Source organism: Pseudophryne corroboree, chromosome 3, assembly GCF_028390025.1.
Source record: "Pseudophryne corroboree isolate aPseCor3 chromosome 3, aPseCor3.hap2, whole genome shotgun sequence".
NCBI lineage: Eukaryota > Metazoa > Chordata > Amphibia > Anura > Myobatrachidae > Pseudophryne > Pseudophryne corroboree.
The window spans coordinates 99600021-99621513 of NC_086446.1; the positions used below are offsets into that span (position 1 = coordinate 99600021).

Consider the following 21493-nt stretch of genomic DNA (forward strand, 5'->3'; position numbering starts at 1 on the left):
CCCAGGTGCACCATGCTCTGAGCAGGGACCAGGGAGGATTTCTTCCAGTTGATGAGCCACCAGTGGGCTTGTAGATACCGGACCGTCATATCCAGATGACGCAGGAGAAGATCTGGGGAATTTGCCAGGATTAACAAGTCGTCCAGATACGGCAGTATCCTGACCCCTTGACGGCGGAGTACCACCGTCATAACTTTAGTGAAGACTCGCGGAGCCGTTGTTAAACCAAAAGGTAACGCCCGAAACTGGTAATGTAGGTTGCCAATAGCGAACCTCAGGTATTGTTGATGTGACACTGCTATAGGAATATGCAGGTAAGCATCCTGTATGTCCAGGGAGACCATGTAGTCCCCATGTTCCAAGCCAGAACTATAGAGCGAAGGGTTTCCATACGGAACTTGGAAACCTTCACAAACCTGTTCAATGCCTTGAGGTTGAGAATGGGCCGGGAGGACCCATTCGGTTTCAGGACTAGAAACAGCGGAGAATAGTACCCCCGGCCCCTCTGAGCAAGAGGCACCTGTATGACGACTCCTGTATCCAGGAGGGTCTGTACCACAGAGTGTAGAGTTTTTGCCTTTGTCTGGTCCAAAGGGACGTCTGTCTGGCAAAATCGATGAGGGGGTCGGTATTTGAAGGCTATGGCATAACCTCGAGTGACGACTTCCCGTACCCAGGCATCTGAAGTGGTCTTCAACCATTCCTGAGTATACCCTAGAAGTCGGCCCCCCACCCTGGGATCCCCCAGGGGGAGGCCCGCCCCGTCATGCGGCAGGCTTATCGGTCTTGGCAGCAGGTTTTTCTGGGCTTCGGCTTACCAGGTTTGGAAGTGCGGGCCTGCTTATGGTATGCCTGCCCTTTTGCTTTACCTGAAGGACGAAAGGACGTACCTTTAGCCTTCGACACAGAAGGAGCGGTACTTGGCAGACAGACAGTTTTGGCAGTAGCCAAGTCAGCCACAATCTTATTTAAGTCCTCCCCAAACAGAATATCTCCCTTGAAAGGGAGTACCTCCAGGGTTTTTCTAGAGTCCAGATCCACAGACCAGGATCTCAGCCACAATATCCGGCGAACCAGGACTGACGTAGTAGAGGCCTTGGCTGCTAGGATACCGGCATCAGAAGCCGCCTCTTTAATATATCGTGAAGCTGTGACAATATATGACAAGCATTGTCTAGCATGGTCAGAAGAGATTTCAGCTTCTAACTCCAAGGTCCATGCTTCAATAGCCTCTGCAGCCCATGTAGCTGTAATAGTGGGCCTTTGTGCAGCACCCGTGAGGGTGTAAATCGCTTTCAGACAACCCTCCACACGTTTATCCGTAGGCTCTTTTAGAGACGTGACGGTAGTGACAGGTAGAGCTGAGGAAACCACCATCCTAGCCACATGTGAGTCCACTGGAGGAGGCGTTTCCCAATTTTTAGACAGCTCTGGCGCGAGGGGATAGCGAGCCAGCATCTTCTTTTGAGGCACAAACTTCGTACCCGGGTTTTCCCAGGGTTCCTGACGTATATCCACTAGGTGGTCAGAGTGAGGTAAAACTTGCTTAACCACCTTCTGACGCTTGAACCTATCTGGTTTCTTAGGAGGGACGGATGGCTCGGGATTATCCGTAATCTGCAGAATTAATTTAATAGCCTCCAAAAGATCAGGAACATCCACATGTGAACAACCCTCTCCATCAGCCGTATCTTAGTCAGAATCTGAGGGGTCAGTATATGTGCCGTCTTCATCAGACGAGGTGTCAGTGACAGCAGTGGATTGTGAGGAGATAAGCGCTCGCTTAGAGGACCTCTTGGACTTAGGCAAGCGTTGGTCAGACTTTTTAGTAGTCAAGGACTGGTTCAACTTCTTTAATTGAGCAGATAAATCGTCCGCCCACGGCGGGTTAGCTGCAGGGACCACATACGGTTGTACCGGCATTGGGGTTCCCATAGGGGGTGTTAGTTTATGAACTAGCGTATGCAGAAGCGTGGAAAAAGTGGCCCACGGTGGGTCAGTATGTGCCTCCGTTGCCACAGTCCCACTGGGGGGCAAGGAGCCTCCAGAACCAGAGCCACAGCTGCTATATTCTCCTCATATGGCCCCGTGGCGTCAGCAATACCGGCAGTGTGTTCAGCCCCAGAACCGTTACCCTCAGAAGCAGACATGATATAACTTGTAGTATGAGGTTAACATAGTACAACTATCAGCAGCACTATACCACTAATCCCAAACCCCTGCGCAGTGTAATCAGCACTAGCAGAGATAAAGGACAGATATGGTGACTAAATCACAGAGAAAAATACGTAATACAGTACATCTTTGTGAAAATCCTATATTAGTTAACACCTGACGCACCAAGCCCCCTCAAGTTATGGAATATAGGGATAGCAGGTTGAATGAAAGACACGAAATGGACACCACTCAGCTATCAAATGCACACACAGAAAGTCACAGTTTGTACAATGCAGAGGTTATTACTGACAATAATACTGCACTGGACTAGCTTACACAGCTATATAACAATAGATATAATAGTACACAGTAAGAACTGGATGTATATCACAGGGTAATTGTACTATAAAACCCTGACTAAGTGCACTCTTTCTTAACTAACACTGTCTAAAAAGGCAGGTAGACTACTTAAGTGTCATGTAAAGGCACAGCGCTGACAAACAGGCGGCTTTACATAGGAGGATTTGCCCAAGCAGTCCCAGGAACAGTGAGCTGAGGGATAATGGCGCCGCAGACACTGACAGGGAGTGAGGAAAAAACAGATATGCAGCTCCAGGGCGGGAACACTTGCTATAAATGGCGCCCTGGGGCTGGGAGAGGGGCTTCAGGTCTAAGCCTTATCCCCTCTGCTGGCAAAACCACCGGGTACTGTGGGCGATATAAGAATTGGTTTAGAGAGAAAACCTGACCTGCGCCCATGCCCTGGTGATCTAGTGGGATCGACTGTACTGCCACAGTGTACACCGCCAGCGCGCGCGGCCCGCCTCCCACTGACCGCGCCGGATCGCGATAAAGACCGGGTCCCGCAAGCGGGACCCACTTACCACCTCCCGAAGCGCGGCCACGCGATCCTGGAGAGCCCCAGCCGTGTGTGTCTAACGTGAAGAAAACCGGAGCCTCCGCTGTAGGTACCCGGCAACCAGGGCTCGGGAGTGTACAGCGCCGCTGGGGAGAGCTGGAGCTGCAGCAGTGAATGTCACAAGACATTTACCACCGCTGCTGCACTTGAAGTCTTCACTTTTTACCTCATAAAAAGCTTTTCTTAGGGCTGCCTGTTCAGTGCCTGCTTACTGCAGCACCAACTTACAAAACTGACCTCCTGTGCTGGGAGGCGTGGTGATATAGGAGGCGGCGCTGTGCATTCTGAGAACAGTCAAAGCTTTGAGCCTGTTGGTGCCTCGGATCAAGATTCTACTCTACACCCCATTGTCCAATCCTTGTGGATCCCAGTGTACCCCGCAGCAGAAATATAGCATCTCTAACAAAGATCCAAAGATAGAAAATTCCTTTAAAAGCCATAAGGTATGTGGCAGGTGCACATTAAACCAAGTGGGCATATTTGCAGTTATAGTATGTGTGATACCGTTGCCAGGTTTTAATTTTTAAGACTCTGTGATAGTGTAGGACCTGCAAGAAGGTGGGGTACCTTGGCGATCGGTTTGCAGGTTTCCGTGCATTGGCCAATTCACTAACTAAACCCCATCATTTATTTATTGATATTGTGAGGATAAGTGAGCTTGCTATGGTAAGTCCTGAATTTTCTGATTGTATATATTCAAGTAGGTTGCCATGGGCTACATGCACCCCACCCTATGAGTGGTGAGTGCAGACATTGCACCCTGCTTCTGGGGTGGCGAGTGCTGTGGTTTTATATTTGTTTGTGTATGTGTGTATATATATATATATATATATATATATATATATATATATATATACACACACATTCTGTAATAAAGCTTATATACTGTACCTTAAAAGTGCATTATACCCAGGACACCCACCTCCAAAATAGCCTGCCCTCTTCCCTGTTAACTCATACAGTCCTCAACAGTTTGCCCTCAGTCCCGCTAATCTATAAACAGCGCCCATCCCATTCCCCTGGAATAGCCAGCCTTCATGCCCCCCAAGCCACACACAGGACCCACCCCCCTTAACAGCGTGTCCCTTGACCTACACAGCTGTGCAATGCACATGCTCTCTGCCTTTAAAGAGGTGGACAGACAGGAAAGAGTGGGGACAGAAAAAAAAAACAGGGAAAAGAGACAGAAAAGGGTAAAGAGCTATGAAGGGGAGAGAGAGAGAGAAAAAAAACCAGGAGGAACGAGAAAAAAGGGGGGAAGAGAAAGAAAAACAGAGGTGGAGACAAAAAAAAAAGAGAGAAAAGAGAGATGGGATGGACAGAGGGATAAGAGATATGATGGGTAAAGAAAGGAAAGACGGAGGAGGGTAGAGACACAACAATGGGGGGTAGGGAGAGGGGGGTGAATGACATTTGAGACCTTTATTTGAAAATGTGTATTTTTAAAGTTATAATGAATAGTAGAATGCAATTTATTTCTTAGCTTACTCATTACAACTATCTATATAGAGGAGTAAAAAATGGAGAGAGTTGAGTGCTTGTCCACCACATTCAGTCACGTGTAGCGCATTCACTGCAGGACAGACTGGTACGTGACAGATAATGTATATATACAAAGGGAGATTTTTGGTAAGACTTACCATTGTTAAATCTCTTTCTGCTATGGTACACTGGATTCCAGAAGGAATAACATCGGGGTGTAGAGTTGGACCTTCATCCAAGGCACCAACAGGCTAAAGCTTTGACTGTTCCCAGGATGCACTGCACGGCCTCCTCTATAGCCCCGCCTACAGGCACTGCAGCTGAGTTTAGTTAACCAGTCCAATGTAGTAGCAGGTAAAATAGAGATGGTAGATGTTAGCCACATAGAACCACATTCTCATGACAGGAGAAGGTACCAGCGGCTAATGCCATACAAACCCAAAGAAGCTAAGTGCATCAGGGTGGGCGCCCTGTGGAACCCAGTGTACCTCGCAGAAAGAGATTTAACAATGGTAAGTCTTACCATAAATCTCCTTTTCTGCAGCGGGGTACACTGGTATTCCACAGGGAATAACATCGTGGATGTCCTAAAGCAGTTCCTCATGGGAGGGGACGCACTGTAGCGGGCACATGAACCAGGCATCCAAAGGAAGCATCCTGGGAGGCGGAAGTATCAAAGGCATAGAACCTGAAGAACGTGTTCACTGAGGACCACGTAGCCGCCTTGCACAACTGATCAGCGGACACGCCACAGCGGGCCGCCCATGAAGGTCCAACAGACCGAGTAGAATGGGCCTTGATAGCAGCAGAAGCTGGGAGTCCAGCGTGCGCATAAGCTTGTGCAATCACCATTCTAATCCATCTGGGCAAGGTCTGCTTATTCGCAGGCCAGCCACGTGTGTGCCTTATGGGAACCGGGGAGCCACTACTGTAAGTACCCGGCAACCAGGGCGCGGAAGTATGCAGCGCCACTGAGGGAGGTGATGGGAGCCACAGCTCAGAATGTCAGACTCTCATGCCTGTGCTGCAACCCTTAAAGTCTTCTTTTTTCTTTAAAAAAGCTCTTTTCAGGGCTGCCTAGCGCAGCCCCACCTGTTAGCTGCCTGCACTGCAGGCACCAACTTACAAACTGAACTCCAGTGCCTGGGTGGGTGGCTATAGAGGAGGCGGTGCAGTGCATCCTGGGAACAGTCAAAGCTTTAGCCTGTTGGTGCCTCAGATCAAGATCCAACTCTACACCCGATGTTATTCCCTGTGGAACACCAGTGTACCCTGCTGCAGAAATATTATTTACAAGTACTATATAGACATGAATCTGAACTTTTTCTTACCCAGTGATGTGAGGGGCTGGCGATTCCCCATCATCGCATCCTTGTACAGATCCTTGTGTCCCTCTACGTACTCCCACTCCTCCATGGAGAGATAGACAGTGACATCCTGACACCTTATAGGAACCTGCCACACACAATGACACAGTCATCACCCAGAAACCTCCCCTGGAGTTACTGTATAATGCCCCATTCCCAGCAGTCACCTCTCCAGTCATCACCCAGACACCTCCCCTGGTATTACTGTATAATGCCCCATTCCCAGCAGTCACCTCTCCAGTCATCACCCAGAACCCTCCCCTGGTGTTACTGTATAATGTCCCATTCCCAGCAGTCACCTCTCCAGTCATCACCCAGACACCTCCCCTGGTGTTACTGTATAATGCCCCATTCCCAGCAGTCACCTCTCCAGTCATCACCCAGACACCTCCCCTGGTGTTACTGTATAATGCCCCATTCCCAGCAGTCACCTCTCCAGTCATCACCCAGACACCTCCCCTGGTGTTACTGTATAATGCCCCATTCCCAGCAGTCACCTCTCCAGTCAGCAGCTGAATGATCTTGTTGGTGAGTTCCAGGATCTTCTGCTCATTGTCTCTCTCATGTATCAGTGAGTGAGGTGGTGGCTCCGTGATGGGGCTCTGGCTCCTGCTCCGACTTCCAGACACAGACTGGCTAATGCAGGGGCTCACAAGCCCACCAGATGTCTTCTTCACTACTGTGTAATCCTGTGTAATGAGAAGTAAACCAAAAATATGCTGAGCTAAAAATAGGATTTTAATTATCTACCGGTAAATCCTTTTCTCGTAGTCCCATACTGGGGTTCCATTTACTACCATGGGGTATAGACGGGTCCACTAGGAGCCATGGGCACTTTAAGAATTTGATAGTGTGGGCTGGCCCCTCCATCTATGCCCCTCCTACCAGACTCAGTCTAGAAACTGTGCCCGAGGAGACGGACATACTTTGAGAGAAGGATAGATAAGGATAGTGGTGAGATTCCAAACCAGCACACACAACAAGAGGAAAGCCATGCTAACCAAACTTTAAACAGGAACAGCAACAGCTGAACCAAACAACAATACTTAACCAAGTAACAGTGCAGGAATAACGAAGCACCGGGCGGGCGCCCAGTATCCTCTACGGACTGCGAGAAAAGGATTTACCAGTAGATAATTAAAATCCTATTTTCTCTTACGTCCTAGAGGATACTGGGGTTCCATTTAGTACCATGGGAGTGTACCAATGCTCCCAAACCAGGTGGGAGAGTGCTGAGGTTCCTGCAGAACTGATTGACCAAACTGAAGGTCGTCAGAGGCCAAAGTATCAAATTTGTAAAACTTAGCAAACGTGTTCGAACCTGACCAAGTAGCTGCTCGGCAGAGCTGTAAAGTCAAGACACCCCCCGGGCAGCCACCCAAGAAGAACCCGCCGACCTAGTCGAGTGGGCCTGAACAGATTTCGGAACCGGCAAGCCTGCCGTGGAATAAGCATGCTGGATAGTGAGTCTGATCCAGCGTGCTATGGACTGCTTTGAAGCAGGACACCCAATCTTATTGGGATCATAGAGAACGAACAGCGACACGGATTTCCTGTGATATACACCTTTCCTCTTTACATACACCTTCAAAGCCCTCAAAACATCCAAAGACTTTGAAGTAGCAGAGGTGTCCGTAACAGCCGGAACCACAATAGGTTGGTTGATGTGAAATGCGGACACCACCTTAGGAAGGAATTGCTGACGAGTTCTTAGTTCAGCTCTGTTCTCATGGAAAATTAAGTCGGGGCTCTTGTGAGACAACGCCCCTAGCTCCGACACACGTCTTGCTGAAGCCAAGGTCAACAGTGTGACAGTCTTCCATGTAAGATATTTAACATCTACCTCCTGTAATGCTTCAAACCAGTCCGATTGGAGGAACTGCAGCACCAAATTGAGATCCCAAGGTGCCGTAGGAGGCACAAAGCAAGGTTGGATGTGCCGAACACCTTTTAAGAATGTCTGGACCTCAGGAAGAGAAGCCAATTGTTTCTGAACGAAAATGGACAAGGCCGAAATCTGGACTTTTATGGAGCCCAGACGTAGGCCCACATCCACACGCGACTGCAGAAAAAGCAGGAAACGTACCAGATGAAATTCCACCGCAGAATATTTTCTGCTCTCACACCAAGACGTATTTCTTCCAAATACAGTGGTAATGTTTAGACGTTACCCCCTTCCTGGCTTGGATCATAGTCGGGATGACTTTGTCAGGGATGCCTCTCCTGGCAAGAATCGGCCGTTCAACTTACATGCCATCAAACATAGCTGTGGTAAGACTCGATAGACAAACGGCCCTGTTGCAGAAGATCCTCGCGAAAAGGTAGAGGCCACGGATCTTCGAGAAGCATCTCCAGAAGGTCCGCTTACCAGGCCCTTCTTGCCCAGTCCGGAGCAATTCTCAGAATTCTTGGGATCAAAGGAAGTGGAGGAAACACGTACACCATCTGATAGACCCATGGAGTCGTCAGAACGTCCACTGCCACTGCCTGTGGGTCTCTCGACCTGGAACAATACCGCTTGAGCTTTTTGTTAAGATGAGAAGCGATCATGTCGATCTGTGGACATCCCCATCGACTTGTCAAGCACCTGAACACCTCCGGGTGAAGGCCCCACTCCCCCGGGTGTAGGTCGTGTCTGCTAAGGAAGTCTGCTTCCCAGTTGTCTACTCCCGGAATGAAGACCACGACAACGCCGCAGCGTGTTTTTCTTCCCAGAGGAGTATTCTTGACACCTCTGACATTGCTGCTCTGCATTTCGTTCCGCCCTGTCGGTTTATGTATGTCACTGCCGTCACATTGTCCGACTGGACCTGAATGGCCAGATCGTGGCCTGCAGAAGGGCCCTTTTATATAGCCCTGAGTACCAGAATGTTGAGTGGAAGGACGACTTCCTGACTTGACCATCTTCCTTGAAGCTGCACCCCCGTGGTTAGCAGATTCCAATTTTGAATCCCGAACCATCGGCCCTCGAGCAGGTGAGAAGTCTGTAGCCACCACAGAAGGGAGATCCTGGCCTTTGGCGACAGACGGATCCTCTGGTGCATGTGAAGATGTGATCCGGACCATTTGTCCAACAGATCAAGCTGGATGGTTCGTGCATGAAACATTCAGTACTGAAGAACCTCGTAAGAGGCCACCATTTCCCCCAGAAGGCAAATGCATAGGTGCACCGATATCCGGGTTGGCTTCAGGACATCCCAAACCATCGACTGGATTACCAATGCCTTTTCCAACGGAAGAAAAACTTTCTGCGACTGTGTGTCTAGTATCATTCCCAGAAATGGAAGCCTGCGAGTTGGCTCTAAGTGAGATTTTGGAAGATTTAGAATCCAACCGTGATCCAGGAGTAGTTTGGTTCTGAGGCCAATGCTTTTCAACAACCTCTCCCTGGACGGAGCCTTTATCAGAAGATCGTCCAGGTACGGAATTATGTTCACTCTCTGCTTGCGAAGGAGAAACATCATCTCTGCCATCACCTTGGTGAACACCCTCGGTGCCGTGGAGAGACCAAAAGCTAGGGCCTGGAACTGGTAGTGACAGTCCTGCAGTGCAAACCATAGCTAAGCCTGATGAGGCGGCCAGATCGGAATGTGAAAGTACGCATCCTTGATATCCAGAGACACTAGGAATTCCCCCTCCTCCAGACCTGAGATCACCGCTCTCAGAGACTCCATCTTGAATTTGTACACCCGTAAGTACAGGTTCAAGGATTTTAGATTCAGAATCGGCCTTACCGAACTGTCTGGTTTCGGTACCACAAACAAGTTGGAATAATATCCCTTGTTTTGGAGATGAGGTGGAACTGAAACAATGACCTGCATTTGTATCCGTTTTTGAATGGCATCCTGTAAGGTTATACTTGCCTCTTGTAAAACTGGTGAGCCTGATTTGAAGAATCTGTGAAGTGGGAGTTCCTGAAACTCCAGTCTGTAATCCTGGTAAATAAGATCTATGACCCTGGCATGATGTTGTCCAGATGTGACTGAAATTTTTTAGTCGGGTTCCCACCTGCCAGTCTTCCAAGCTCTGCTCGTGAGAACCGGCAGTTGCTGGTTTGCGTGGTTTACCTCTAGTGCCTCTGTTGGCTGTAGAAGATCCTCTGGCTTTACCCTTAAACTTGGCAGTCCGAAAGGACTGTAAAGTAGTTCCTGAGTAGGTCTTCCTGGTTGGGGGAGCTGCAGAAGGAAGATATGTGGACTTACCCGCAGTAGGTTTGGAGATCCATTTGTCTAGTTCATCTCCAAATAAGGCCTCTCCTGTGAAGGGCAGGCCTTCCACGCCTTTCCTGGAGTCCGCGTCCGCAGTCCACTCACGTAACCATAAGCCCCTGCGTGCTGACACTGCCATAGCCGTGGTGCGTGCATTAAGCAAACCCACTTCTTTTATGGCTTCCACCATAAAGTTTGCAGAGTCATGTATATGTTACAGGAGTAAAACAATCTCCCCCCTAGATAAAGAATCCAACCCCTCAATTAGGTTACCTGACCATCTAGCAATTGCTTTAGTAATCCACGCACAGGCTATAGTGGGTCTCTGGGCCACCCCATCAGCTGTGTACAAGGATTTGAGTGTAGTCTCAATTTTACGATCAGCCGTATCTTTCAGGGAGGCTGCACCAGGGACAGGTAATACAATTTTCCGTGACAACCTGGACACTGATGCATCCACTATCGGTGGATTTTCCCATTGTTTCCTATCCTCAGGAGGAAAAGGAAAAGATGAGAGTAACCTTTTAGGGATTTGAAATTTCTTATCAGGATTAACCCACGGTTCTTCAAACAGGATATTCAATTCCTTTGACACAGGAAAAGTGACTGAGGATTTCTTTTTTAAATTAAAATAAGATTCCTCACACTCCTCTGCCACTTTATCAGGAATTTGCAGAACATCTCTAATAGCTTCTATAAGAGCCTCTATTCCCTGCATTGATCAGCAACCCCCCTTATGAATCCACCTGCCCCTCCTCCATGTCTGACCCCTCAGCGTCAGAGTCAGACTGCAGGATATGGGCCAGAGTTAGTTTTTGTGGACAAATGGAAAGGGACTGAGACACTTGTTTGGGGACTGAGTCTCTATTCATAATCTCATTCATAGACTGTCTTAAGTATTGCGTCTCTTTCTCATGGTGGGACAATTTATTAGATATATTGGAAATCATTTCTTTTACGGAATCCAGCCACGCAAGCCTGAGAAGGTGCACTACACTGAGTACACAGTAGTGAGCTCCCTGGGGAAGAGGAACACTCTGCCGTACATGAAAGGTTAAAAGCACAATTAACCAACAAAGAGCCCTTCCAGGGAGACACAGAGTTTGGAGCCATCACACAGCGCCCTTATTGCTAATTCGAAGCTTAGCTGGTTCGCAGACTAAGTACCAAGATTGGGGACTTAGTACACTAATAATCTCTCCCCCCCTTCCCTTGCTATGACCCCCTGGTACCGCTGAGGTAATCTGGAGTCATACCGGAGGAGCTGCACGTCCCTGTCAGGCAGCGTCTGTGTCCACTGCAGAGGGAAAATGGCGCTGGTGAGCTGCTGGATCTTCTCATAGTGAAGCCCCACCCCCTTCAATGGTACGCGGTCTTCCCGCTTTTTTTATACTGGCTGAGGTAAATTTGTGCTTAAAATGGAGCCAGATGGGTTTTAAGTGTTTGTTTTCCAGTGTGGGTACTGTGTACAGTGTACTGAGACGCAGTTGTGTACTGAGTCTGGAGACGGAATCCACGCCGGTAAGAAGCCATGAGTCTCCGTACCCTCATGCCGCCATAATGCTAACCGGGACGCAGGCTTAGTACTCACCACTCTTCTTTCTTCTGGCTCTGTTAGGGGTGGCGGCATGCTGCGTCAATGTATGTTTGCCATGGTGGGGCTTGTGAATAGTTCCCTCAGGAGCTAGTGTCCTGTCAGCGGGGAACAGGACCATTAACCCTTCAAGAGGTTGGGCCGTTCCCCCTCTAAGTCCCGTGAAGCAGGCAGGTATGTGCCATCCAGACCTGCCTGAAAATAACAAACAGAAAAATAAATGCAGAAAATTCTTCAGGAGCTTCCATAAGCGTGACCGGCTCCTCCGGGCATATTTTCTAAACTGAGTCTGGTAGGAGGGGCATAGAGGGGAGGAGCCAGCCCACATTATCAAATTCTTAAAGTGCCCATGGCTCCTAGTGGACCCGTCTATACCCCATGGTACTGAATTGAGCTCCAGTATCCTCTAGGACGTAAGAGAAAAAAATAAGAATTTACTCACCGGTAATTCTATTTCTCGTAGTCCGTAGTGGATGCTGGGTACTCCGTAAGGACCATGGGAATAGACGGGCTCCGCAGGAGACTGGGCACTCTTAAAAGAAAGATTAGGTACTATGGGGCAGATGTATTAACCTGGTGATAGCATAAGGAAGTGATAAACCAGTGATATGTGCAAGGTGATAAACACACCAGCCAATCAACTCCAATATGCAAATTAACAGTTAGGAGCTGATTGGCCGATGCGTGTATCACCTTGCACATATCACTGGTTTATCACTTCCTTATGCCTTCTCCAGGTTAATACATCTGCCCCTATATCTGGTGTGCACTGGCTCCTCCCTCTATGCCCCTCCTCCAGACCTCAGTTAGGGAAACTGTGCCCGGAAGAGCTGACATTACTAGGAAAGGATTTGGAATCCAGGGTAAGACTCATACCAGCCACACCAATCACACCGTACAACTTGTGATAACTATACCCAGTTAACAGTATGAACAACAACTGAGCCTCATTCAACAGATGGCTCATAACAATAACCCTATAGTTAAGCAATAACTATATACATGTATTGCAGAAAGTCCGCACTTGGGACGGGCTCCCAGCATCCACTACGGACTACGAGAAATAGAATTACCGGTGAGTAAATTTTTATTTTCTCTGACGTCCTAGTGGATGCTGGGACTCCGTAAGGACCATAGGGATTATACCAAAGCTCCCAAACGGGCGGGAGAGTGCGGATGACTCTGCAGCACCGAATGAGCAAACTCAAGGTCCTCCTCAGCCAGGGTATCAAACTTGTAGAATTTAGCAAAAGTGTTTGATCCCGACCAAGTAGCAGCTCGGCAAAGTTGTAAAGCCGAGACCCCTCGGGCAGCCGCCCAAGAAGAGCCCACCTTCCTCGTGGAATGGGCTTTTACTGATTTAGGATGCGGCAGTCCAGCCGCAGAATGTGCAAGTTGAATCGTGCTACAGATCCAGCGAGCAATAGTCTGCTTTGAAGCTTGTTGGGTGCATGCGAGGTAACGGCGAGGGGGAGACGCCTCGAACTCCAGCTTGTATCCCTGAGATACCACTTGTAGAACCCAGAGATCCACCTGTGAGCGAACCCACTGGTCGCTGAAGTTCCGGAGACGCGCCCCCACCGCACCTGGCTCCACCTGCGGAGCCCCAGCGCCATGCGGTGGACTTAGTGGAAGCAGGGGAGGATTTTTGTTCCTGGGAACTGGCTGTCTGGTGCAGCTTTTTCCCTCTACCCCTGCCTCTGGGCAGAAAGGACGCGCCTCTGACCCGCTTGCCTTTCTGAGGCCGAAAGGACTGTACTTGATAATACGGTGCTTTCTTAGGCTGTGAGGGAACCTGAGGAAAAAAAGTCGACTTCCCAGCTGTTGCTGTGGATACGAGGTCCGAGAGACCGTCCCCAAACAATTCCTGACCCTTATAAGGCAAAACCTCCATGTGCCTTTTAGAATCAGCATCACCTGTCCACTGCCGAGTCCATAATACTCTCCTGGCAGAAATGGACATTGCATTAATTCTAGATGCCAGCCGGCAAATGTCCCTCTGTGCATCCCTCATATATAAGACGACGTCTTTAATATGCTCTATGGTTAGCAAAATAGTATCCCTGTCAAGGGAATCAATGTTATCTGACAGGGTATCAGACCAAGCAGCTGCAGCACTACACATCCATGCTGAAGCAATTGCAGGTCTCAGTATAGTACCTGAGTGTGTATACACAGACTTCAGGATAGCCTCCTGCTTTCTATCTGCAGGCTCCTTTAAGGCGGCCGTATCCTGAGACGGCAGTGCCACCTTTTTTGATAAGCGTGTGAGCGCCTTGTCCACCCTCGGGGAAGTTTCCCAACGTAACCTGTCCGTTGGCGGGAAAGGGTACGCCATTAGTAACCTCTTAGAAATCACTAATTTCTTATCTGGGGAACACCACGCTTCTTCACACAATTCATTTAACTCATCAGATGGGGAAAAAGTCACTGGTTGCTTTTTCTCCCCAAACATAATACCCTTTTTAGTGGTAACCGGGTTAATGTCAGAAATGTGCAACACATTTTTCATTGCCGTAATCATGCATCGGATGGCCCTTGTGGACTGTACATTTGTCTCATCCTCGTCTACACTGGAGTCAGACTCCGTGTCGACATCTGTGTTTGCCATCTGAGGTAGCGGGCGTTTTTGAGCCCCTGATGGCCTCTGAGACGCCTGGGCAGGCGCGGGCTGAGATGCCGGCTGTCCCAAAGCTGTTACGTCATCGAACCTTTTATGCAAGGAGTTGACACTGTCGGTTAATACCTTCCACATATCCATCCACTCTGGTGTCGGCCCCGCAGGGGGCGACATCACACTTATCGGCTCTTGCTCCGCCTCCACGTAAGCGTCCTCATCAAACATGTCGACACAGCTGTACCGACACACCGCACACACACAGGGAATGCTCTGACTGAGGACAGGACCCCACAAAGTCCTTTGGGGAGACAGAGAGAGAGTATGCCAGCACACACCACAGCGCTATATAACAGAGGGATTTACACTAACACAAAGTGAATTTTCCCCCAATAGCTGCTTATATCACCTTTTGCGCCTAAATTTATGTGCCCCCCTCTCTTTTTTACCCTTCTTGTAGTGTATACTGCAGGGGAGAGCCCGGGGAGCGTCCTTCCAGCGGAGCTGTGAAGAGAAAATGGCGCCGGTGTGCTGAGGGAGATAGCCCCGCCCCCTCCGCGGCGGGCTTCTCCCGCTTTTTTAATAATGTTAATGGCGGGGAATTAGGCACATATACAGTTTATAACTGTATTATGTGCACATTTGCCAAAAGGTATACTTATTGCAGCCCAGGGCGCCCCCCCCAGCGCCCTGCACCCACCAGTGACCGGAGCGTGTGGTGTGCTGTGGGAGCAATGGCGCACAGCTGCAGTGCTGTGCGCTACCTTATTGAAGACCGGAGTCTTCAGCCGCCGATTTTCTCCTGGTTCTTCCGTCTTCTGGCTCTGCAAGGGGGACGGCGGCGCGGCTCCGGGAACGGACGATCGAGGTCGGGCCCTGTGTTCGATCCCTCTGGAGCTAATGGTGTCCAGTAGCCTTAGAAGCACAAGCTAGCTGCAAGCAGGTAGGTTTGCTTCTCTCCCCTCAGTCCCTCGTAGCAGTGAGTCTGTTGCCAGCAGATCTCACTGAAAATAAAAAACCTAACAAATACTTTCTTTTCTAGTGAGCTCAGGAGAGCCCACTAGGTGCATCCAGCTCTGGCCGGGCACAGATTCTAACTGAGGTCTGGAGGAGGGGCATAGAGGGAGGAGCCAGTGCACACCAGATAGTACCTAATCTTTTCTAAAGAGTGCCCAGTCTCCTGCGGAGCCCGTCTATTCCCATGGTCCTTACGGAGTACCCAGCATCCACTAGGACGTCAGAGAAATAAGAATTTACTCACAGGTAATTCTATTTCTCGTAGTCCGTAGTGGATGCTGGGAACTCCGTAAGGACCATGGGGAATAGACGGGCTCCGCAGGAGACTGGGCACTCTTTAGAAAAGATTAGGTACTATCTGGTGTGCACTGGCTCCTCCCTCTATGCCCCTCCTCCAGACCTCAGTTAGGGAAACTGTGCCCGGAAGAGCTGACATTACAAGGAAAGGATTTTTGGAATCCAGGGTAAGACTCATACCAGCCACACCAATCACACCGTACAACTTGTGATAACCTTACCCAGTTAACAGTATGAACAACAACTGAGCCTCACTCAACGGATGGCTCATAACAATAACCCTTATTTAAGCAATAACTATATATACACGTATTGCAGAAAGTCCGCACTTGGGACGGGCGCCCAGCATCCACTACGGACTACGAGAAATAGAATTACCGGTGAATAAATTCTTATTTTCTCTGACGTCCTAGTGGATGCTGGGAACTCCGTAAGGACCATGGGGATTATACCAAAGCTCCCAAACGGGCGGGAGAGTGCGGATGACTCTGCAGCACCGAATGAGCAAACACAAGGTCCTCCTCAGCCAGGGTATCAAACTTGTAGAACTTTGCAAAGGTGTTTGAACCCGACCAAGTAGCCGCTCGGCAAAGCTGTAAAGCCGAGACCCCTCGGGCAGCCGCCCAAGAAGAGCCCACCTTCCTTGTGGAATGGGCTTTTACTGATTTTGGATGCGGCAATCCAGCCGCAGAATGAGCCAGCTGAATCGTGCTACAGATCCAGCGAGCAATAGTTTGCTTTGAAGCAGGAGCACCCAGCTTGTTGGGTGCATGCAGGATAAATAGCGAGTCAGTCTTCCTGACTCCAGCCGTTCTGGAAACATATATTTTCAAAGCCCTGACTACGTCCAGCAACTTGGAGTCCTCCAAGTCCCGAGTAGCCGCAGGCACCACAATAGGTTGGTTCAAATGAAACGATGATACCACCTTTGGGAGAAATTGGGGACGAGTCCTCAATTCTGCCCTGTCCATATGGAAAATCAGATAGGGGCTTTTACATGACAAAGCCGCCAATTCCGACACACGCCTAGCCGATGCTAAGGCCAACAGCATGACCACTTTCCACGTGAGATACTTTAGTTCCATGGTCTTAAGTGGCTCAAACCAGTGGGATTTCAGGAAATCCAACACAACGTTAAGATCCCAGGGTGCCACTGGTGGCACAAAAGGGGGCTGAATATGCAGCACTCCCTTAACAAACGTCTGAACCTCAGGCAGTGAAGCCAGTTCTTTTTGAAAGAAAATGGATAGGGCCGAAATCTGAACCTTTATGGACCCCAATTTTAGGCCCATAGTCACCCCTGACTGTAGGAAGTGCAGGAATCGACCCAGCTGGAATTCCTCTGTAGGGGCCGTCCTGGCCTCACACCAAGCAACATATTTTCGCCATATACGGTGATAATGTTGTGCTGTCACGTCCTTCCTAGCCTTTATCAGCGTAGGAATAACTTCATCCGGAATCCCTTTTTCCGCTAGGATCCGGCGTTCAACCGCCATGCCGTCAAACGCAGCCGCGGTAAGTCTTGGAACAGACAGGGCCCTTGTTGCAGCAGGTCCTGTCTGAGAGGCAGAGGCCATGGGTCCTCTGTGCGCATTTCTTGCAGTTCCGGGTACCGAGTCCTTCTTGGCCAATCCGGAACAATGAGTATTGTTCTTATTCCTCTCTTTCTTACTATTCTCAGTACCTTGGGTATGAGAGGAAGAGGAGGAAACACATATACCGACTGGTACACCCACGGTGTCACTAGGGCGTCCACAGCTATCGCCTGAGGGTCCCTTGACCTGGCGCAATATCTTTTTAGCTTTTTGTTGAGGCGGGACGCCATCATGTCCACCTGTGGCAGTTCCCATCGCTTTGCAATCTGTGTGAAGACTTCTTGATGAAGTCCCCACTCTCCCGGGTGGAGGTCGTGTCTGCTGAGGAAGTCTGCTTCCCAGTTGTCCACTCCCGGAATGAACACTGCTGACAGTGCTTGCACGTGATTCTCCGCCCACCGAAGAATCTTTGTGGCTTCCGCCATTGCCATCCTGCTTCTTGTGCCGCCCTGGCGGTTTACATGGGCGACCGCCGTGATGTTGTCTGACTGAATCAGCACTGGCCGGTTTCGAAGCAGGGGCTCTGCTTGACTCAGGCGTTGTAAATGGCCCTTAGATCCAGTATATTTATGTGTAGAGAAGTCTCCAGACTTGATCACAGCCCTTGGAAGTTTCTTCCCTGAGTGACTGCCCCCCATCCCCGGAGGCTTGCATCCGTGGTCACCAGGACCCAGTCCTGTATGTCGAACCTGCGGACCCGAGAAGGTGAGCACTCTGCAACCACCACAGAAGAGACACCCTGGCCCTTGGGGACAGGGTGTCACGATCCGGGTATCTGGACGCCATTTCTTACCCATCAGATGCCTCCTAAGGCTGGCTCAGCGCTCCAGGACCGGATCCCATCTGTTATCCTGATGTGTACATTCCTGTATCCTCTCCTGTCACTCTGGGACGCTGTCACAGTAAACGCCATATTACACCTGGCATGGCGTCTCCCGCGGCCTCCGCCGCCGTCCCTGAACTTCTGCATGCAGAGTGTCTGAGTGGCGATTACGTCAGCCGCGGCCTCCGCTGTGTCCGCGTGGTTGGATGTGCATCTGTCAGCCTGGCGCCTCCTGTCTCCGGTGGCCGGCGCCGCCTTTACGGTTTTCATTACCACATGGATTACAAACCAAACTTCCCTCCAAGTGTCTGCATGGGCGCAGCCATCTTGGATTCTGTCAGCTGATCATTTCCACCAATCTGTTCTCAGTATTGATAATCTGCATAATTGCCTAGCCAATCCCTTCCTTGCTGCAGGTATAAATACACTGTGCCTGAGCAAGGAAGGCGTCAGTGCTTTGGTTGTCAAACCTAGTTCCTGTTTGTCTCTCTCCTGTGATTGTCTTCCAGGTTCCAGCTCCTGTCTCAAGACTTCCACCATAGAGACCCGCACCAGCATTCCACCTGCGGTGTAGCCTGACTCTCCAATCCATTGTGGATTCATCTGTTTCCAGCTACAACATTACCTGCTTCCAGCTCAGCTTCCAGCAGAGTACAGCTTCCCTTAAAGGGCCGGTGTCCTTTCTACACTTTACCACTCTCCACCGGTATTATTATTTCTCCGCTCTCAAGTTCTACATTTCAGTTCATATTTCATCGCTCCCAAGTTCATTTATTATTTAACTGGTTCCAGCCAGTATCCACTCCGTGCTAACAACAGTCTGGTTCCAGCCAGTATCCACAGCAGCTGTTTTATCTTCAGCAACCCAGCTTTTCCTGGAACACCAGCTGGCACAATCCTGGGTTATCTCCATTGCTACAGTCGGGCCTGGTAAGGACTTTCCATCTAGAAGATCATAAGAACTATCTCACACTACCAGTGCCCTGTGGCTCCTGCCATCCTGTAGTACCCAGGAACTGTATTTATTCTTTGCTGACTTTTACGTTTTCTTTTACTGCTGCTGTGTTGCGGAGTTGTCATAATAAACATCATTGACTTTTATCCAAGTTGTCGTGGTCACGCCTTCGGGCAGTTATTATTCATGTTACTTACATGTCCAGGGGTCTGATACAACCTCCCAGGTTCCGGTACATCTCAGCCCCTACAACTGAGGCTGCCTCCCGTCAGCTCAGGCCCTCAGTTGTGACAGTAAGCACTGACCTAATGAATCCAGCCGGAGACCAGGATCAAGCGGCCAGGCCGATGCAAGAACTGGCAGCCCGACTAGAACATCAGGAGGCTGCACAGGGCCACATCATCCGCTGTCTCCAGGATCTCTCTACTCGGCTGGATGGGATTCAGACAACTCTCCGTGGATCAGGCGCGTCTGGTGCGTCAACCACAGTGACTCCAGCTATAACCCCACCCACCTTACCCATTTCTGCTCCACGTCTTCATCTTCCAACGCCAGCAAAATTTGACGGATCTCCAAGATTCTGCAGGGGATTTCTCAACCAGTGTGAGATTCAGTTTGAGCTACAACCTGGCAATTTTCCCAGTGACCGTACAAAAATTGCCTACATTATTTCTCTTCTCAGTGGCTCAGCCCTTGATTGGGCATCACCGTTATGGGAGAGGTCCGACACCCTGCTATCTTCCTACACTGCCTTCGTGTCAACATTCAGGCGCATCTTCGACGAGCCAGGCCGGGTAACCTCAGCTTCATCCGAGATTCTCCGTTTACGCCAGGGGTCACGTACTGTAGGACAATATCTGATACAGTTCCAGATCCTGGCATCCGAACTGGCATGGAACGACGAGGCCCTGTATGCTGCATTCTGGCATGGCTTATCTGAGCGTATTAAAGATGAGTTAGCTACCAGAGACTTACCTTCTAAGTTAGATGAGCTAATCTCACTCTGCACGAAAGTTGATTTACGTTTCAGAGAGAGAGCAACTGAGCGTGGAAGATCATCTGCTCCAAAATCTTCTGCTCCTCCTCCTCGTCAACTGTCACCATCTAAAGATGAGCCCATGCAACCTGGCCGTTCCCGTTTAACTCCTGCTGAGCGCCGAAGACGTCTCTCCGAGTTTCTCTGTCTCTATTGTGCAGCTCCGTCTCACACCATTAATGCCTGTCCCAAACGTCCGGGAAACTCCAAATCCTAGCTCGCCAAGGAGAGGGCCGGCTAGGAGTAATGATCTCCTCTCCATCTCCTCAAGATTGTAATCTCCCAGTCTCGCTTCAAGTTGCTCAACGTTATCGGAACGTCATTGCCCTCCTTGATTCCGGAGCAGCTGGGAACTTTATTACCGAAGCCTATGTTAAACGGTGGTCCCTACCCACCGAGAGACTTCCTTCGTCCATTTCTTTAACTGCCGTGGATGGCAGCAAAATTTTTGATGCAGTTATTTCTTTAAGGACTCTACCAGTTCGTCTGAGAGTGGGAGTTCTTCATTCCGAACTTATTTCTTTTTTAGTGATTCCAAGAACCACACATCCTGTGGTCCTGGGCCTTCCATGGCTCCGTCTTCACAATCCTACAATTGATTGGACGACTACGCAAATCCTGGCATGGGGTTCCTCCTGTGCTGAGACATGTTTGTTTAAAGTATTGCCTGTCTGTTCTTCCTCCCCCAGGTCGTCTGATGTTCCACCTCCTCCATATCAAGATTTCACGGATGTGTTCAGTAAAGCTTCTGCTGATATCCTTCCTCCTCATAGAGAATGGGACTGTCCGATTGATCTCGTTCCAGGGAAGGTTTCACCTCGAGGCCGAACTTATCCGTTGTCTCTGCCTGAGACGCATTCTATGGAGGAATATATTAAAGAGAACCTAGCAAAGGGGTTCATTCGACCTTCTTCTTCTCCAGCCGGCGCAGGCTTCTTTTTTGTAAAAAAGAAAGATGGTGGTCTGCGGCCGTGCATCGACTACAGAGGTTTGAACGACATTACCATCAAGAACCGTTATCCTTTACCCCTGATTACTGAGCTCTTTGACAGAGTTAGCGGAGCTACCATCTTTACAAAGCTGGACTTGCGAGGTGCATACAATCTCATCCGGATCCGTGAGGGTGACGAGTGGAAGACCGCCTTTAACACCCGTGACGGACATTATGAGTACCTCGTCATGCCCTTCGGATTGAGCAATGCTCCAGCTGTCTTCCAGCATTTTGTCAATGAGATCTTCAGAGACATTCTATACCGTCATGTCGTGGTCTATCTAGACGATATCCTCATTTTTGCCAACGATTTAGAGGAACATCGTTTTTGGGTTAAAGAGGTTCTGTCCCGTCTCCGTGTCAATCATCTCTATTGCAAATTAGAAAAATGCGTCTTTGAAGTCAAGTCCATTCCGTTTCTAGGGTACATTGTGT

At 49.6% G+C, this 21493-nt stretch overlaps 1 pseudogene; it reads right to left on the bottom strand.

Moving 5' to 3' along the window:
- The window catches only part of LOC135057208 (zinc finger protein 27-like), a 145708-nt pseudogene that overhangs the window by 11679 nt on the left and 112536 nt on the right, over positions 1-21493 (bottom strand).